Source organism: Rhinoderma darwinii, chromosome 9, assembly GCF_050947455.1.
Source record: "Rhinoderma darwinii isolate aRhiDar2 chromosome 9, aRhiDar2.hap1, whole genome shotgun sequence".
Classification (NCBI taxonomy): Eukaryota; Metazoa; Chordata; class Amphibia; order Anura; family Rhinodermatidae; genus Rhinoderma; species Rhinoderma darwinii.
Window position 1 is genome coordinate 22,334,395 of NC_134695.1, and position 20,523 is coordinate 22,354,917.

Consider the following 20,523-nt stretch of genomic DNA (forward strand, 5'->3'; position numbering starts at 1 on the left):
AGCGGTTATGTACCTTTTGCGCGCGCAAAACGTAGACGCTCGTGTGAATCCGGCCTAAGGCCTCATTTACACAAGCGTAATATACGCGCGTGCTTTTCACGCGTGTCGTACGCACCTTTATTACTCTATGGGGCAGTGCAGACGATGCGGGAATTTTGCGCAGCGCGAGTGCGTTGCGTAAAACTCACGACATGTTCTATAATCGTACGTTTTTCGCGCATCACGCACACATTAAAGTCAATGGGTGCGTGAAAACCACGAAGGTCGCACGGAAGCACTTCCGTGCGAACTGAGTGATTCGCGCAAGATCTGTCAAACTGAATGTAAACAGAAAAGCACCACGTGCTTTTCTGTTTACAAACATCCGAACGGAGTGTCTTAGACATGAGCGAACCGAACTTTACCGGGTTCGGCCGAACTCGTTTTGACCGAACCCGGCAGGAGACAGTCACTGTGCAGGGTGCTGAAAGAGTTAAACTGGTTCAGCACCCTGGACAGTGACTTCCGATTCCAATATACGTGAACGTGTAAAAAAAAAAAAAGTTCTGACTTACCGATAACTCCCGGCTTCTTCCTCCAGTCTGACCTCCCGGGATGACAATTCAGTCCAAGTGACAGCTGCAGCCAATCACAAGCCAAGCACAGGCTGCAGCGGTCACATGGACTGCCGCGTCATCCAGGGAGGTGGGGCCAGATGTCAAGAGAGGCGCGTCACCAAGGACGCGTCACCAAGGATGCGTCACCAAGGCAACGGCCGGGAAGTTCTCGGTAAGTACGAACCTCTTTTTTTTTCAACAGGTTACTCGATATGGTGATCGGAATGCACTGTCGAGGGTGCTGAAAGAGTTACTGCCGATCAGTTAACTCTTTCAGCACCATGGACAGTGACTGACGTGGACTAGCCTCATCTCTATGATGGCGGCTGCGCGAAAATCACGCAGCCGCGCATCATACACGGATGACACACGGAGCTGTCAAGTGCCTTTTGCGCACGCAAAACGCTGCGTTTTTTGTGCGCGCAAAACGCACACGCTCGTGTAAATGAGGCCTTACACAGTGAAAACACTTTTTTCAAAATTATTTTTTTATATTTATATTTGAAGAGCCATAACTTTTTTATTGTTTTGCCGATGCGGTTGTATGAGGGCTTTTTTTTTGCGGGACGACTTGTAGTTTTTATCGGTACCATTTTGGAGTAGATGCGACTTTTTGATCACTTTTTATCACATTTTTTTAAGCCAGGATTCAAAGAAAACAGCAATTTTTGCATTGTTTTTTATTTTATTTTTTACCGCGTTCACCGTGCGGGCTAAATTATGTAATAAGTTTATAGTCGGGGTCGTTACGGACACGGCGATACCAAATCTATGTAACTTTTTAACTTTATTTTGTTTTTTAATAATAAAGCAGTTTGTAAGGGGAAAAAGTCGGTTTTTCGGGGGGTTTTTTCACTTTTTTTACTAGCCCCACTAGGAGACTTCACTATGCGATTCTTACGATCGCATTTATAATACACTGCAATACTTCTGTATTGCAGTGTATTATGCCTGTCCGTGTAAAACGGACAGGCATCTGCTAGGCCATGCCTCTGGCATGACTTAGCAGGCATACACTACAGGCAGACCTGGGGGCCTTTATTAGGCCCCCGGCTGCCATCGGAGACACAGACACTCGGCATTCTTATCGCCGGGTGCTGGTGGGATGAGAGGGAGCTCCCTCCCTTTCTGCAAAACCACTCAGATGCGGCGCTCGCTATTGAGTGCCGCATCTGAAGGGTTAAACGGGTGAGATCGATACTGATATCGAGCTCACCCGTTAGAGCAGGGATGTCCCGGCTCCCTGCTCTGTTTACTTATTCCGATGCAGCGCCGTAAAAAGGCTACTGCATCGGAATAATGCCCGTTAGTGGCCGCCGTAAAAACACTATGGGGTGGTCACTAAAGTGTTAAACCTAAGGAAAAAAAAAAGAGTACACAGTGCCACATGGTGCAAGATAAACCTGATGGATACGGTAGAACAAATATAAAGGAAGGTGATAGCGCTCACCTTTACAGGTTGTACAAGTCAGGTACAACACTGATGTAAGCATGTAAGAATTTAAACAAACAGCTGCTGCTCCCCAATCCAGATGCCGGTAACATGGAAATGTGGTACCGCAATGTAATAGTAGAATTGGAAGAAAAATGTATGGATATACAGGGGAGCGCTACTAGTAAGTAAATGGTTAGCAATGGTAAATTCCTTGATTTATTAAATATAGGCAATGCGTTTCAACACAGGACACGTGTCTTCGTCAGGCACTGTTTGTTCTTCCTTGGCCTGACGAAGACACATGTCCTGTGTTGAAACGCGTTGCCTATATTTAATAAATCAAGGAATTTACCATTGCTAACCGTTTACTTACTAGTAGCGCTCCCCTGTATATCCATACATTTTTCTTCCAATTCTACTACTAAAGGGTTAATGCAGTGTATCTGCACTGAATACGTGGTGTGTGTTCCTACCCTGAGGCTGGGTTCACACGAGCATGTTATGTCCATAATGGACGGAACGTATTTCGGCTGCTAATCCCGGACCGAACACAGTGCAGGGAGCCGGGCTCCTAGCATCATAGTTATGTACGATGCTAGGAGTCCCTGCCTCGCTGCAGGACAACTGTCCCGTACTGTAATCATGTTTTCAGTACGGGACAGTAGTACCACGGAGAGGCAGGGACTCCTAGGGTCGTACATAACTATGATGCTAGGAGCCCGGCTCCCTGCAGTGTGTTCGGTCCGGGATTAGCGGCCGAAATACGTTCCGTCCATTACGGACGTAACATGCTCGTGTGAATCCAGCCTAAGGCCTGATTTACACGAGCGTGTGCGTTTTGCGCACGCAAAAAACGCGGCGTTTTGCGTGCACAAAAGGCACTTAACAGCTCCGTGTGTCAGCCCCGTATGATGCGCGGCTGCGTGATTTTCGCGCAGCCGCCATCATTATGACACTCCGTTTGGATGTTTGTAAACAGAAAAGCATGTGGTGCTTTTCTGTTTACATTCAGAGTTTGACAGCTGTTGCGCGAATCACGCAGTTCGCACGGAAGTACTTCCGTGTGGCATGCGTGGTTTTCATGCACCCATTGACTTCAATGGGTGCGTGATGCGCGAAAAACGCCGATATATAGAACTTGTCGCGACTTTTACGCAGCGGACTAACGCTGCACAAAAAACACGTACTGTCTGCACTGCCCCATATACTTGTATTGGTCTGCGCAAGGCGCGTGAAAACAACGCGGGCTGCACGGACGCAAATCACGTTCGTGTGAATCCGCCCCAAGAGTCATTTGCAGAGAGAAACTAATGTATCTTTAAAAGGCACGTGGAATGCTGAATCTAGGAACATGCAACTACTTGTACACTGCTGCTACTCAGCAATTCTGTAAAAGGAAAGCTCAACCATTTACGATCAGGAACAAAATGATTTGAAGTGCAACTTTAACCCCTTGCCGCTGCAGCCATTTTTAGGTTTTTCATTTCGTTGTTTCCTCTCCACCTACAAAAAGCCATAACTTTTTACATTTTGAGTTGATATAGCCATATGAGGGCATGTTTTTTGCAGGACGAGTTGTAGTTTTTACGGCACCATTTATTGTACTATATAATGTACTGGGTATCTCGGAAAAAAACACTTTCTTTTGTGGGTCAATACGATTAAGGTGATACCAAATTTATGCAGGTTTTTTAGATTTTACTACTTTTACAAAGAAAAAACGAAGGGTATGTACACACAGGGCTAATACGCTGCGTAAAAGTACACCGCGTTTCCGTCTTTATGGTCGCAAGGAATTCCGTCAAAAAAACCGCACCAAATTGTGGTGCAGTTTTTCGGCTAGAATGTCCGCTGCGGAAAACAGAAGCAAAAAAAGAACAAAAATACGCCCATACTTACCATCTGACGTCCTGCAGATCTATCTCCTGGGATGACGTTTCATCCCATGTGACCGCTTCTGCCTATCATAAAGAAAAAAAAAGTTACCTAATTACCCGTAACCATGACGACGTGTCCCTTTGCCATCCTGCAGCCCGGGCTCCTGGGATGACGTTTCAGCCCATGTGACTGCTGCAGCCTTGGATTGGCTGCAGTGTTCACATGGGATGAAACGTCATCCCAAAAGGCCGGACACAGAATTCTTGGTAAGTATAAGATTAAATTTTTTTCTGAGTTGTGATTTTTGCATCGGAATCGCAGCTTTTTCGCAGCAAAAATTGCAACATCTGCTATTTGTTGCGAGTTTTACCTCCCTATTGAATTCAATGGGGAAAACCGCACCAAAAAAATAGCAATTACACAAATACAACGGACATGCTGCGGCGTAAAAGACCGCACCGCGGATCAATTTCTGAGTGGGATTTTCCGCTTATCATTTACGCAGTGTGTGGATGAGATTTGTTCAAATCTCATCCACTCTGCTGCGAATGTATTACGCTGCGAATTTGTGTTATAATATAAATGTTATTCGATAGAACTAAAGATACATTATGTGGACGTTGACTGTTAGGCTGGGTTCACACAACCTATTTTCAGACGTAATGGAGGCATTTTACGCCTCTAATTACATCTGAAAAAACGGCTCCAAAACGTCAGCAAACATCTGCCCATTACTTTCAATGGGCTTTACGATGTAGACACACACCCAGGGCTAAGGGTATGTTCACACGCTGATCCAAAAACGTCTGAAAATACAGAGCTGTTTTCAAGGGAAAACAGCACCTGATTTTCAGACGTTTTTTGAGCAACTCACGTTTTTCGCTGCGTTTTTCGTGCCATTTTCGCGCCGTTTTTGGAGCTGTTTTCAATAGTCTATGAGAAAACGGCTCCAAAAACGTCTCAAGAAGTGTCCTGCACTTCTTTTGACGAGGCTGTAATTTTACGCGTCGTCTTTTGACAGCTGTCAAACGACGACGCGTAAATTACAGGTCGTCAGCACAATACGTCGGCAAACCCATTCAAATGAATGGGCAGATGTTTGCCGACGTATTGGAGCCGTATTTTCAGGCGTAAATCGAGGCATAATACGCCTCGTTTACGCCTGAAAATAGGTTGTGTGAACCCAGCCTAAAACAAGATGGAGACGACAAGTGTCCCATACAATGACTATGTAAGATGATAATCTTTATCCTGTATAAGGGTATGTTCACATGCAGTGTTTTCAGGCGTAATTCAGGCGTTTTACGCCTGAAAAAACGCCCCTAATACGCCTACAAACATCTGCCCATTGCTTTCAATGGGAATTACGATGTGCTGGTCCCACGAGCCTTTATTTTACGCGTCGCTGTCAAAATACGGCGTGTAAAATGACGGCTCGTCAAAAGAAGTGCTGGAAACTTCTTGGGACTTTTTGGTTGCGTTTTTCATTGACTCTATTGAAAACAGCTCCAAAAACGTCCGTTAAAAAACGCAGCGAAAAACGCAGCAAAAATCGCGAGTGGCTTAAAAAACGTCTGAAAATCAGGAGCGGTTTTCCCTTGAGTTTGCGTGTGAACATACCCTTACAATCTAAGCTATATTACAATAAGTATCTGTCTATGTATGTATCTCTGCTATAGGAATTCTTTTGAGAGACGTAGTAAATATTTTTTCAGAGAATATTTTACCCCCTTCATATTTTTGATCATTTTGTTCCTTTTGACTGTTTTTATGACTATGTCCTGCCGAACAAAACTGTTATTTTCAATAATAATTCTGTATGGTGATACGGGCATGATCTTTTTTTTTTTTTTTTAATTGGTGGATCACTAATAATCGAGCTGTTCCTAATCCATACACTATGGGCTTTACTACATTCGGGTTTTCGCAGGACCTCTTGCACCCGACAATGCTTCTGGAAATACTGACATCATTTTGGAGATTAGTGATTCTTTACTGTTCCTATTGATGGTTTTGGACACTGCCCCTTTATATATACTGGAACCGATTGGTTGTTTATGGTGTACCGCGTTACTTGGCACGTTCGGCCCTCATATAGGGGGGATTGATGGAGCTACAGAGACGTTGTACAACGAGTCACTAAAAAAAGAAAAAAAAAAAAGGCTGTCATGACAGCCCGGAAGGTGTTCTTCTACCTAGTGAACAAACTTGAGTTTGCCACATAGTTGGATGCATTTTTCTCCATTTTTTTGAAGATATTGCCCGTCACTCCAGTACAGTTTATTTTTTCCTCTCTGACTGATTTTATATTAGGACTAGGGATGCACGATGCATCGAAACTTCGATACTGTTTCGATACTTTGCATCCCCAAATGGTTCGATACCGTTATTTCATGTATTTCGATACTAAGCTGCGCGGCCGCACAGCTCGGTATTGTAACACATGAATGTATGAGAGCGGGGCTGCGGCTGTGTAATACAATCATTGCTGCGCTGCTGATTCCTAACAAGTGCGCGCCGCCAAGATGATGTGATGGGACCAGTGCTGCACTAATGAGCGCCGGCACTGAAGACAGACAGAACATGGCGGGCGCACTGCAAAACAAAAATGACTGCGCGCGCACTTACTGTCAGGAGCGTTGTATTACACAGCCGCAGCCCCGCTCTATAACGGCGGAGATCAGAGAAACCTCTCATCTCCGCCGCTATTCCCCTGAATGCTGCGATCAAAGCTGACCGCAGCATTCAGGGGAAAATGAGAAGGGGGGGATGCCCCTGGATTGCGTCACAGGGAACTTCTGCGACGCGATCGAGGGCCATACCATATATGGGCAGACATCCCAGGGTCTATTGAAGGACCCCAGGGCTGTCTTACCAGATTTCCTGTTAGGGCATACTTAGGTATGTCCTAACAAATGCCTGTGTATTATACGTACACAGGCTAATGTACTGGCATATATCTGATATATGCCAGTACATTAAAGTTTAAAAATAAAGTAAAAACATAAAGTAATATTAAATTTAAAAAAATATACACACACCTTTTTTTAAAATAAACATTAAAATAAGTCTCAATACATAAAATACACATATTCGGTATTGGTGCGGCCGTAATAGCCTGCACAACAATTTTTTTGCGTCATTTGATGTGTACGCTGTAAAAAAATTAAATAAAAACGTCTTTCACTTAGGCCTCATTTACACGAGCGTGTGCGTTTTGCGCACGCAAAAAACGCGGCGTTTTGCGTGCGCAAAAGGCACTTAACAGCTGCGTGTGTCATCAGTGTATGATGCGCGGCTGCGAGATTTTCTCGCAGCCGCCATCATTTTGACACTCCGTTTGGATGTTTGTAAACAGAAAAGCACGTGGAAATATAGAACGTGTCGTGAGTTTTACGCAGCGGACTCACGCTGCGCAAAACTCACGGACTGTCTGCACTGCCCCATAGCCTAATATAGGTGCGTACGACACGCGTGAAAAGCACGTGCGTATATTACGCTTGTCTAAATGATGCCTTATTGTGAGGCACGTGGTGTGATGAATTTAACCTCCATGTGCCTCACATTAATAGTAATTAACCGCATCAGGTACCTCACACATTAACCCATTATGAATGAGACACATAATGGGGTTAATTACTATTACTGTGAGGCACATGGAGGTTAAATTCATCATCACACCTCACGCCTCACATCAGAAAATGGAAGAACTTTTTTTTTTATTACTGTTGGCAAAGTATCGTTTTGGTATCGAAATCGCAATACTACACACAGCATCGGTATCGAAGTCCAAATTCTGGTATTGTGACATCCCTAATTAGGACAGAATGACATCATAATGACACAGATGAGGGACAACGGCTTATTTAGCAAGAATAGTCATAAGTACAGGCAAATGAGTCTATAGCGACATGCATCCATTATGAATACACGGCTTCACTTCTCTTCTGTATGCCGCAGAAATTTATTAATGTGGCATATTTCTAACAAAATAACCTTTTACCACGTCTCCTCTATTTCATGTGGAAATGTAAAACATTATATACCCATAGTGTCTGAAACAATACCCATTATTTCCTCCTTTAAAAATTTATTTAGTCAGCATGCTCACTACACCACTAGATGAATACCTTTATGGGTCTCGTTTTTTAACCCCTTCCCGACATTTGCCGTACATGTACGTCATAGAAAGCATTGACTTCCCGCATCTTGCCGTACATGTACGCCGAATGTTTGGGACCGGCTCAGAAGCTGAGCCGGTGCCATCATCACCGGATCTCAGCTGTATCTTACAGCTGACATCCGGCTGTAACGGCGGGGACCGAAATTAGCTTAGATCCCCGCCATTAATCCCTTAAGTGCAGCGCTCAAACGCGATCGCTGCACTTAAGGTGTTTGCAGCTCATCGGAACCCCAGTAATGAAATTGCCGGGGTTCCGGTGGCTGCAATGGCAACCGGAGGCCTAATACTGGCCTCCCGGTCTGCCTAGCACCGAAGCCGGTCAAGATCCGCCCGGCGGCGGAGCCTGATCGGCTTCCGTAGCTGCCGGCATGATGGCGCCGGGTCAGGAGCTGATCCGGCGTCATCAGCGGTGGAAGTCAGCTGTACTGTACAGCTGACATCCACCTGTAACGGCAGGAACCGGAGCTAGCTCCGATCCCTGCCATTAACCCCTTCGATGCAGCAATCGAAAAAGCGATTGCTGCATCATAGCGGTTACTAGCAGATCGCCAGCCCTGACAGGCAATCAGGACTGGCGACTGCTGTTATGGCAACAGGAGACACAATGGTCTCCTGCTCTGCCATTGCGGAAGCCGATTTAGGCCCCGCCGGGAGGCGAAGCCTAATCGGCTTGCTGTCAGTGAATGACTGACAGATCTAATACATTGCACTACATAGGTAGTGCAATGTATTAGAAAAAAAAAAATCTGCCCGTTGGACCTTCAAGTCCCCTAGTGGGACTTGAGAAAAAGTGTCAAAAAAGTGTAAAAAAAAGTGCAAATAATAAAAGTTTGAAAACAATAAAAGTTTCAAGTAATCAAATAAAACACAATCCCCCTTTTACTCTTATCAAGTCCTTTATTATTGAAAAATAATAATAAACCATATGTATTTGGTATCGCCGCGACCGTAACGACCTGAGGTATCAAAATATTATATTATTTATTGCACGTGGTGAACAGCGTAAAAAAAAACGTAAAAGGGGGGCGCTCGCGAGCTGCTAACCAAGATGGCCGCATGCTGAGGTAGCTCCGCGACTCCTGGGCACAACAGCTATCAGACGCTAACTTTTGAGGTGAACTATCTCGCTATCACACCCCACTTTCTCCCCCAGACGACCCCCTGCTCAGTTTGTTCATGGTCCGGAAGAATTTAGTGGGGCGAAAGGACTTAAAACCGCCGGAGTCCTCCGTCCCTGCCCCCACGCCTGAGAGCGCAACTTCTCCCGCCATGTCGGCAGGCTCCGAGGACGAGATACGGGCCTCACCCGAGCTCATTGCAGACTCGCAGGAGGACGGGTCCCAGCAACCCGATCCACAATTCACTACCAGAGATGCCTCCCTGCTTCTAAAATTTAAGCAGCTTCTACAGCAGGAACTACAACTTACAGCTTCTAAGCTGTCCAGGGATCTTACTCGGGAGATACGGGAGCTGGGAGCCCGGACAAATGTCCTGGAGACTAAAATGGATGACACCATAGAAGTCTTAGGGTATGTTCACACGCTGAGAGGCAGTTACGTGTGAAAAGACAGACTGTTAACAGCTGCCTCGTTTCACACGTAAAAGCTCCTCCTCGTAATTTACGAGGCGTCTGAGACGCTCGTAAACCTTGAGCCGTGCTTCATTGATTTCAATGAAGAACGGCTCAAATTACGTGGCAAAGAAGTGCCCTGCACTTCTTTGCCGAGGCAGTAAATTTACGGGTCGTCGTTTGACAGCTGTCAAACGACGACTCGTAAATAACAGGTCGTCTGCACAGTACGTCGGCAAACCCATTCAAATGAATGGGCAGATGTTTGCCGACGTATTGCAGCCCTATTTTCAGACGTAAAACGAGGCATAATACGCCTCGTATACGTCTGAAATTTGGCCGTGTGAACATACCCTTAAAGAGGCTCTGTCACCAGATTTTGCAGCCCCTATCTGCTATTGCAGCAGATAGGCGCTGCAATGTAGATTACAGGAACGTTTTTATTTTTAAAAAACGAGCATTTTTGGCCAAGTTATGACCATTTTCGTATTTATGCAAATGAGGCTTGCAAAAGTACAACTGGGCGTGTTGAAAAGTAAAAGTACAAGTGGGCGTGTATTATGTGCGTACATCGGGGCGTGTTTACTACTTTTACTAGCTGGGCGTTGTGTATAGAAGTATCATCCACTTCTCTTCACAACGCCCAGCTTCTGGCAGTGCAGATCTGTGACGTCACTCACAGGTCCTGCATCGTGTCGGCACCAGAGGCTACAGTTGATTCTGCAGCAGCATCAGCATTTGCAGGTAAGTAGCTACATCGACTTACCTGCAAACGCCGATGCTGCTGCAGAATCATCTGTAGCCTCTGGTGCCGACACGATGCAGGACCTGTGAGTGACGTCACAGCGTGATCTCTGGAGAACACGGCTGTGTCTGCACTGCCAGAAGCTGGGCGTTGTGAAGAGAAGTGGATGACACGTCTATACACAACGCCCAGCTAGTAAAAGTAGTAAACACGCCCCGATGTACGCACATAATACACGCCCAGTTGTACTTTTACTTTTCAACACGCCCAGTTGTACTTTTGCAAGCCTCATTTGCATAAATACGAAAATGGTTATAACTTGGCCAAAAATGCTCGTTTTTTAAAAATAAAAACGTTACTGTAATCTACATTGCAGCGCCGATCTGCTGCAATAGCAGATAGGGGCTGCAAAATCTGGTGACAGAGCCTCTTTAAATGCGCACGATGCTGAATTCGATTCCCTGAGGGCAGATTTGGATTCCACTATGCTCCGACTAGAGGATTTTGAAAACCGTGCGCGGCGGGGAAACCTTCGAATTAGAGGTTTACCTGAAACCTACGAAGATCTTAACTCCTCGGTTACTGCCCTGTTCCAGGAATTGGCGCCAGGCCTCCCTATAGACAGATTGGAGATGGATCGGGTCCACAGATCGCTCGGTCCCAAACGTCAAGATGGTAGGCCACGGGATATAGTGGTGAAACTTACCTATTATGCTACTAAAGAAACCCTGTCTCAAAAAGCCAGAGCTGCTTCATCCCTGCTGTTCCAGGGTCACGAATACCAAATCTTCGCCGATCTTTCCCCGATCACCATCCAAAAGCGGCGGAACATGAAACCCCTGCTGGCCGTCTTACAACATCGTCAGATTAGATACCGCTGGGGATACCCTTTCAAACTCCAATTTTCTGTGGATAATAAGTTCTACTCCGCCAACTCAGCCGACGACCTCAAGCAACTTTTGGTCACCCTGCAACTTTTACCTGTGGAGGCTGACAGACCGAGTCAAATGTCTCAGGCGCGCCGCGACAGACCTCCTCTTCGCCCCATCTGGGAGAAAGTTCCTCCACGCAGACCACCTGGGAGATCTGGTGCCATACCCAATGTTCGTGACGACCCCGCCTGATGGATGAGTACTTTTTGCTTGGAATCCCCCTGTGCAGTGGTCTAACTGTCCACCTTTTTGTTTCCAATAACCTTGGATTGTTACTCTGCCTCACTTGCAGTGGTCTGTCTACGATGGGGACTGATCTCTGCAACGGGCAGTTTAACTCATTAGACGTTTTGTCTTGTTGATTTCTATGCTGTTCACTACATACAAAGTATTTCTGGCATTACCCGCACTCATTTTCCACTTACACATTTATGGATTTTTGGTCTGGCCTGCTATGCATGTTTTGCCTCACCACATGGCGGCACTGCATGCATGGCCTGCTGGACATACATTTCAACTGCCTCCTATTCTGTATTGCAGCCGGGTGTTGCGGCATACTTCTCTCGGGCCGTGGATCGGCCTGCCGGGTGCCCCCTGCCTCTCATTGGGGGTGGCGGGTTTCGGGCATGCTGTTTCCCGGCTCGAGATGTTGTTTCATACATTGTGCTTTAATATGCCGCTTCACAACACTGTCTCTGTTTCTGTATACAAGTAATGGAGCACACCAAGCCTGCCGCAGTTTCATTTTGTGTGGGTTCGGTTAACTCTGCTTTACATTTGCTGTCAATATACTTACGTTTTATTCCCCTTACTTTACCTCTGCTACATTTTTGAGTTCACCCCAACAAAATGTTGTTACCACACCTTTGTGCCCAGGTGCTGGCGACCCCCTGGTTCTACAAGTAGTATTACCCGTACTGCTATCCACTTCTCTATGCCGTGTTTTGGGCATTTTCCATTTCTCGATGTCTATGTGCATAGTTTTTTTTATATCCCTTTTTATTTAGTCTATCTCTCCCTCCCCTTTCTTACCTTCCCTTCTTTCCTTCTCCCCCTGTCGGTCAGAACTCTTCGTCAGATCATTAAACCATTCTCATGGCCCCTCCTGCTTTGAAAATAATCTCCCACAATGTCCAGGGTTTCAACTCCCCACATAAACGCTCGAAGGCTTTTCATTTCTACAAAGCTAGCCATGCCGATATAGTTTGCCTCCAGGAAACTAGATTTTCTGCCACGTCTAAACCACAATATCTAAGTGCGCACTTCCCCGTTTTTTATGGCGCATACGCTCACGAAAAACGGCGAGGAGTAGTTATTGCCTTCAGAAAGAATCTCCCTTTTATTTGCAACACAGAAATTATTGATCCCACTGGACGCTATGTGATTTTAGTTGGCACACTATTTGATGTAGAAGTGACCCTAGTAGGTTATTATGGTCCTAATGACTTTCAAACAGGGTTTTTTTCCCACCTATTTAAGCTGGTCGACGCTAACCGTCGGGGTCTTCTGGTGGTTATGGGTGACTCGAATCTGGTAATCAATCCCTCAGTGGATAAATCCCCGACCCCCAATCCATCCACATCCCACACATCTTCCATTGAGTTCAGGGATATGTTGCACCTACATGACCTTCAAGATCTCTGGCGTGAACTCCACCCCACCACAAAAGACTTTACTTTCTATTCCTGCCCTCATTCCTCGTTTAGCCGTATTGACCACATATTTACATCTCAAAGATCTCTACCACTATGCTCCTCAGCTAAGATATTAAGCACACCTTGGTCTGATCATAACCCAGTGGAAGTTTCCTTTTCTTCCCTAGTCCCACGGGGGCTCTCCTTTAACTGGCGTCTGAATGACTCCCTTTTGTCCTCTAAAGATACTTTCGCGCAAGTGGAAGCGGCGGTAAAGGACTATTTTGACCTGAATGTGGGTTCCACGTCCTCCCCGATTATACTGTGGGAGGCGCATAAAGCCACATTGCGGGGAGCTCTCATTCGACTAGGCTCATTTAAAAAGAAAAATAGAGAACGAAAAATCGCAGAGTTATACCGCGTGTTAGAACAAAAGGAACATACTTGGAAACAGAACCCCTCGATCGCTAATAAAACCTCGGTAGATGCTACTAGGCTGGAACTGGACCTTCTATTGACGGAGCAGGTAGAACGCAAACTCAGATGGTCCAAACAGCGATATTACTCGCAAAGTAATAAACCGGGTAAACTCCTGGCCCGTCAATTGAGGGTCCCTGTGTCGACAAGGGAGCCTGTTAGATTACGAACTTCCACAGGTAATGTTACAGCGGACCCCAATAAAATCACTTCCCTATTTCAAAATTTCCTCTCCAACTTATACTCCTCCCCCCCATTATTTGACTCCTTGAGGGCTGAAGGCTTATTTGCAGACCTGACTTTTCCGGATATTACTCCTTCCAACCTTGAAGCTTTGGAGGCTGAGATATCCGAAGCAGAGGTTCAGGCAGCTATCAAGGAGTTGAAACCCTCCAAATCACCTGGTCCTGACGGTTTTTCTCCTTTATATTATAAAAAAACTCTCCCCACTACTGGTCCCGTATTTAACTCAACTCTTTAATGCCCTCAGAACTGGTACAACCCCTCTCCCATCAACCCTTCATGCTCATATCGCTATGATCCCCAAACCACAAAAAGACTCTCTCCAAATTACCAACTACAGACCAATATCACTCTTGAACACAGATATTAAAATCCTGGCCAAGATTATGGCGACTAGGATTAACTGCTTCCTTGACGTTATTATCCATGGGGACCAGGCTGGCTTTGTCCCAGGCAGACAGACAAGTGATTGCACCAAGAGAGTTATATCTCTGATTCATGTAGCTCGTAGGAGAAATGTGGCCTCAATGCTTCTCTCGATCGATATTCAAAAAGCCTTCGACACGATATCCTGGTCATACATGGATTTTGCCTTGGGGAAGTGGGGCTTCCAACGTCTCTTTATGTCCTGGGTGCATGCCCTCTATTCCAACCCTACAGCCAAAGTTTGCTATGCTGGTTATCAGTCTGCTCCTTTTCCTATTGAACGGGGCACTAGACAAGGATGTCCGCTATCTCCCATTCTATTTATTTTGGCTCTTGAGCCCTTGGCTATGATGATACGCCAAAATCAGAACATCAAAGGGTTGGAAGTGGTGGGCATGCAACATAAAATGTCCCTTTTTGCTGATGACATGCTACTAATGCTCTCCCAACCTACTGTTTCCCTTCCCAACCTAATGAAAACTTTATCCGACTTTGCCTCAATTTCTGGGCTAACAATTAACCCTACAAAATCAATCGCCTTAAATATTAATCTCTCCCAACAAGTCCTGCACTCCATACGTAACCATTTTCCTTTTCAATGGGCCAGACACTCATTAAATTATCTGGGTATTCACCTGACTCCCTCATATGCTCAGCTATATTCTGCCAATTATCCCTCTCTGATCCGCTCCCTCACCTCTTCTCTAACATCATGGCAACACACTTATCTCTCTTGGGTTGGACGGATTTCTGCGGTTAAAATGACCATCCTCCCCAGGCTTCTTTACCTATTTCAAACCCTGCCGATAAAAGTCCCACCGCACATGTTACGTCTCCTTCAGAACCGTATATCCTCGTTTATCTGGCGTGGCACACGTCCTAGAATATCCAGGTCCACTCTCTGCTCGCTGAAAACAGACGGGGGATTGGGTGTTCCTAATATCTCTAAATATTATCAAGCAGCTATGATAGCATCCTTGCCTAAATTACACGTTTCGGTAAATATGCCTCTATGGGTGTACCTGGATATTCCGGAGGTGTCGCCCACCCCGATACAATCTCTGCCCTGGATGCCCCCATCCTTACGTCCTACACATCTCTCCCCTTCTCTTACACACATTTTAACGGTCTGGGACTCTATCAAATATTCCAGTAGATTGATTTCTCCACATCTTCCCCTTATCTCTATATGGCACAACCCTTTGTTCTCTCCTGGCGCAGACAACTATTATGCCTTTAAATGGTGGTGGTCGAATGACATACTTAGAGTTCACCAACTCCTCACGCCCACTCACTCTCGGATTCTCTCGTTCTGTGAACTCCAGACCTCTAAGCAGATCCCCAGTGGCGAGATATTCAGATATCTACAACTTAAAAACTGGATTACTTCTCTTCTTAACAACAGGGATACATCTGACTCTTGCTCACAGTTCGAGAGATTCTGCAGCATCTGCCCAACCTCGAGAGGGATTATATCCCTCTTATACAAATGGCTCCTCAACAATCCATACCCTACCCCTCATACATATGTGGACCGATGGCACCGGGACTTGGGGATGACGCTGGAACTGGCTGAGTGGCGTAGTATCTGGAGCACAGTTTCACATTGCTCTATCAATACGAATATCTTAGAATCCGCATATAAAGTCATGATGCGGTGGTACTTGGTCCCCAGCCGAATTGCACATGCATTTCCCTCTTACCCTGCTTCATGCTTTAGGGGATGCCCCGCGCCTGGTGACATGTTCCACATATGGTGGTCCTGTCCTAAACTCGTTAGATTCTGGAGCAGAGTCTTTGGTCTCGCTCAGAGTCTGTTTGGTATAATTTTGCATAAAGACCCTAAGTTAGCTCTCCTCCACCTCAAACCCTCTGAACTAACGCATGCACAATTTCAACTGTTTTCTTACATCCTATTGGCTGCCAAAATGACTATTGCCCACTCCTGGAAAAAGCAGTCTGTAGTTTTTGCAGGTGTCAAAACCAGAATGGACCAAATATTTGTAAACGAAAAACTCACAAGTATTTTATTGGATAGAATTGCCAGATTCGAGTTGCTTTGGCTGCCCTGGATCAATTACGCCTACTCTCACCTACCTGATGCCATGATCACCGCCTTTTGACAATTTGCTAATAATTTTTCTCTAGATCTCTGGCCGACCACACCTTTACCTTTCCCTGTCTTTTTGTTCCCCTCTCTCCATTCCCTCTTTCCACTTCTCAATTTTGTTTCCTCTTTTTACATGCTCTTATCATTACCGTCCTGACTGTTTGACATACTGCCTAGTACATTGCTGTATCAGTTGCGATATATTATATATTGTGTATCTTCCCCCCCTTTTTTTTTTTTTGTGTGTTTATGCAATATATTTCCTTACTTTGTGGTAAAAACTCAATAAAACTTGTTGAAAAGAAAAAAAAACGTAAAAAACGTTACCAGAGTTTCTGTTTTTTAGTCACTTTGCCCTACAAATGTTAGAATAAAAAGTGATCAAAAAGTCGCACGTATCCAAAAATGGTACCTATAAAAACTATAGCTCGTCCCGCAAAAAACAAGCCCTCATACACCTCCGTCGACAAAAAAATTAAAAAGTTATGGTTCTCACAACTTGGCGACAGAAAAAATACATTCTTTTTACAAAAGTAATTTTATTGTGCAAAAAGTTGTAAAACATAAACATGTAGTTTATAATGCGTGGTGAACGCTGTATAAAAAAAACCGAAAAAAGCTGTGCCACAATTGCGTTTTTTTGTTTACCTGGCATCCCAAAAAATAGGATAAAAGGTGATCAAAAAGTTGCATGTACCCCAAAATGGTACCAATAATAACTACAGCTCGTCCCGCAACAAACCAGCCCTCATACCGCTACGTCTATGAAAAATCAAATTAGTTATGGCTCCAATAAGTCAGGAAATAAAAAAATATGCAGTTGTGCCCGAGGGGAATATTTCTTCTGTTTGAAGAGGCGATTTATCAAGGACCTAAAATTAGGGAACCAGGAAAGGGAGGGCCCAAACATATCCGCTGGAAGCGACGGTGCCCGTATTATACCAGGACAACACTTCCTAGCAAAATTCCCCAAACTACAAAGGCGCGGAGTGTGGATCAAAAGGGGGATAATAAAGGACGCCATATATCAGTGCGACACCGGCCTGTGCAGAAAGGATTGCTTCACAGCGTAACACACATCTATGGATTCTTTTATTGTTTTTTTTACCCCATTATTATACAACCTGACTATGCCCCTTATATACTCCGCCCGGCTTACATATGCCCTACATTATAAACGGAAACACCAGTAAGACTCCAAACAAAACTACTACCAAGCAAAATCCACGCTCCAAAAGCCAAATTGTAATGGCAGGAAGGAGGTGAAGGGAAAGTGAGCCCTAATCTACCCACCGCCCTGTCCCTGCCTACTTGCAACGACCCGCCCTAGGCGACGAGGTACAACTGGGCGGCGGTCCCTACGCTGGCTAAGTGCACAGGAAGACAAACAGGGAACACGCAAGGGAAGGGGCAGTAGCCACGGAACGCCACGAGGAAACGGGGCGGCGAACGAACAGTCAGGAACAGGACGAAGTGAGTACACCCGAGCAGGCACGGAGACAGAAGCAAGCCAGGGCAAGCAAGCAGGTCCAGCAGAACTGCAGCAAGGCAGAAGCACGGCAGAAGCAGGCTGGAGCAAGCAGCAGTGGGGCCAGGAATCCAAAAGAATTACAAGCACTGAGGGAGAGCACAGGGCAGGTAATAAAGGGCAGGGGGCGGAGCTAACTCCGAGAGACCAGGCCGCGATAGGCTCTCCCACTCCTGAGCCTGCCACCCTGGTTGGTGGGAGATGGTGTCAGTCGAGCAGGTCTGGCCTCAGGTGTGGATTGATTAATCCCAGGAGTATAGCTAGATGAAGTACCTGGCAGATCCCTAACAGTACTCCCCCTTTTATGAGGGGCCACCGGACCCTTACTAAGGGGACCCGGTTTAGTGGGGAAGAGGAGGTGGAACCTCCTGATCAATACCCCAGCGTGAACATCACGGGCAGGTACCCAAGTCCTCTCCTCCGGCCCGTATCCTCTCCAATGGACCAGGTACTGGAGGGAGCCCTGGACCATCCTACTGTCCATAATCTTGGCCACCTCGAATTCCACCCCCTCAGGGGTGAGAACGGGAACAGGAGGTATCCTCGAGGGGGACCAGGACGGGGAGCAGCGTTTAAGGAGGGAGGCATGGAAGACGTCATGTATGCGAAAGGATGGGGGGAGCTCCAGACGGAAGGATACAGGGTTGAGGACTTCAATGATCTTATAAGGTCCAATAAATCGGGGAGCAAACTTCCTGGACGGGACCTTAAGGCGCAAGTTCCTGGACGACAACCAGACCAAATCCCCGACGACAAACCGGGGGTTAGCAGAACGTCTACTATCCGCCTGAATCTTTTGTGCGCTCTGGGACGCCTCTAGGTTCTTCTGAACCTGGGCCCAGACAGTGCACAGTTCCCGATGAACCTCCCCTACCTCAGGATTATTGGAACAACCAGGGGAGACGGAGGAGAACCTTGGGTTAAACCCGAAATTACAGAAAAACGGGGAGACCCCTGACGAGTTACTGACCCGGTTATTCAGGGAAAATTCAGCAAGGGGAAGGAATGAGACCCAATCGAATTGACAGTCAGAGATGAAACACCTTAAATATTGTTCCAGGGATTGGTTGGTCCTTTCCGTTTGGCCATTAGTTTCGGGATGGAAGGCGGAGGAGAAGGACAGATCAATCTCCAACTTTTTACAAAAAGCTCTCCAAAATAAGGAAACAAATTGTACCCCTCTGTCAGAAACGATATTGACTGGGGCCCCATGGAGACGCAGGATGTGTTTCACAAACAAAGAAGCTAACGTCTTGGCGTTAGGTAGCTTCTTAAGGGGCACAAAGTGGCACATCTTGCTGAAGCGGTCGACTACCACCCACACCACCGACTTGCCCTGAGATGGAGGCAAATCGGTGATAAAATCCATGGAGATATGGGTCCAAGGTCTCTGGGGAATGGGCAAGGAACGTAGTAGGCCCGCAGGTCGGGACCTAGGGGTTTTGGACCTAGCGCAAACCTCACAAGCGGCGACGTAAGCCCTAACATCTTTAGGCAACCCAGGCCACCAATAGTTTCTGGTAATGAGGTGTTTGGTGCCCAAGATGCCAGGATGACCAGATAGAGCGGAGTCATGGTTTTCCCTGAGTACCCTCAGCCGGTATTGCAGGGGAACAAACAGTTTGTCCCCAGGGACGTTCCCGGGAGCTGCACCCTGATCAGCCGCGATATCAGAAGCTAAATCAGAATCCGTGGCAGAGACGATTATACCAGGGGGTAAAATACAAGCGGGATCCTTCTCGGAAGGAGGATTGGCCATGAAACTACGTGACAGAGCGTCAGCCTTAATATTCTTGGACCCAGCCCTATAGGTAACCAAGAAATTAAATCTGGTAAAGAATAGTGCCCACCGAGCTTGTCTAGGATTAAGCCTCCGGGCCGATTCTAGGAAAACCAGATTCTTGTGATCCGTAAGGACCGTTACCTGGTGTCTGGCCCCCTCCAGGAAGTGCCGCCACTCCTCAAAAGCCCATTTAATGGCTAGAAGTTCGCGGTTACCAATATCATAGTTACTCTCCGTGGGCGAAAACTTCCTAGAGAAGTAAGCACAGGGGCGGAGATGGGTGAGGGAGCTGGTACCCTGGGACAAGACGGCCCCCACTCCCACCTCGGAAGCGTCAACCTCCACAATAAATGGCTCCTCTTGGTTGGGCTGAATCAGCACGGGGGCCGAGATAAAGCACTTCTTGAGAGTCTCAAAGGCCTGGACGGCCTCAGGGGGCCAATGGAGGACATCGGCACCCTTGCGGGTAAGGTCCGTAAGAGGCTTAGCGACGACCGAGAAGTTGGCAATAAATCTCCTGTAATAGTTGGCGAACCCTAAAAAACACTGTAACGCCTTAAGGGAGGCAGGTTGGACCCATTCCGCCACAGCTTGAACCTTGGCAGGGTCCATGCGGAATTCATGAGGAGTGAGGATTTGCCCTAAAAATGGTATCTCCTGTACCCCAAAGACACATTTTTCAGTCTTAGCAAACAGATTATTCTCCCGAAGGACCTGGAGCACCTTCCTGACATGCTCCACGTGGGAGGACCAGTCCTTGGAAAACACCAGTATGTCATCAAGGTACACAACAAGAAAATTACCCAGGTACTCTCTCAGGATTTCATTAATAAAATTCTGGAAGACAGCAGGGGCATTACACAACCCAAAGGGCATGACCAGGTATTCGAAATGACCCTCGGGTGTGTTGAACGCAGTTTTCCACTCATCCCCCTCTTTGATGCGGATAAGGTTATATGCCCCCCGTAGATCGAACTTAGAAA

General features: G+C 46.4%; 1 protein-coding gene across 7 annotated transcripts in view; it reads right to left on the minus strand.

Annotated features, from left to right (window-relative positions):
* Positions 1-20,523, minus strand: part of MUS81 (MUS81 structure-specific endonuclease subunit) — a 244,377-nt gene that overhangs the window by 149,446 nt on the left and 74,408 nt on the right. For 2 of the 7 annotated variants that reach the window (XM_075837349.1, XM_075837354.1), the window contains exon 2: positions 3,931-3,992. The exons of the other annotated variants lie outside the window; for them this stretch is intronic. The gene's annotated coding sequence lies outside the window, so the exon portion shown is untranslated. The remainder of the gene's footprint in view (positions 1-3,930; positions 3,993-20,523) is intronic. 7 annotated transcript variants of the gene reach the window in all.